The sequence below is a fragment of the Sinocyclocheilus grahami genome, unplaced genomic scaffold (genome assembly GCF_001515645.1).
Source record: "Sinocyclocheilus grahami isolate Dianchi unplaced genomic scaffold, SAMN03320097.WGS_v1.1 scaffold1737.1, whole genome shotgun sequence".
In the NCBI taxonomy this organism is placed as follows: Eukaryota; Metazoa; Chordata; class Actinopteri; order Cypriniformes; family Cyprinidae; genus Sinocyclocheilus; species Sinocyclocheilus grahami.
The window spans coordinates 133,528-133,891 of record NW_015506916.1 but is presented as its reverse complement, the minus strand read 5'-3'; positions in this window follow the sequence as shown (position 1 = coordinate 133,891).

Genomic DNA, 364 nt, shown 5'->3' with positions numbered 1-364 from the left:
CCATTGTGGGTACCACACCCTGAGCACTGGCACTGCGCTCGGCCACCTGCACCGTTTCATCATGCTGCAGTGGTTGCTGCGGTTACGACATCCCTGATGACACTGAGCACTTCCTCTGGCCAAGGTCACACACACACTTTCACTCTCTCACACACACACACACATTCTCTTTCTCACACACTCACACTCACATTCACACACTCACACATTCACACACACTCTCACACACACACACTCTCTCTCACTCACTCACACACACACACACTCTCTCTCACTCTCTCTCACTCACACACTCTCTCACTCACACACACTCTCTCTCACACACACACACTCTCTCTCACTCACTCACTCACACACACACACA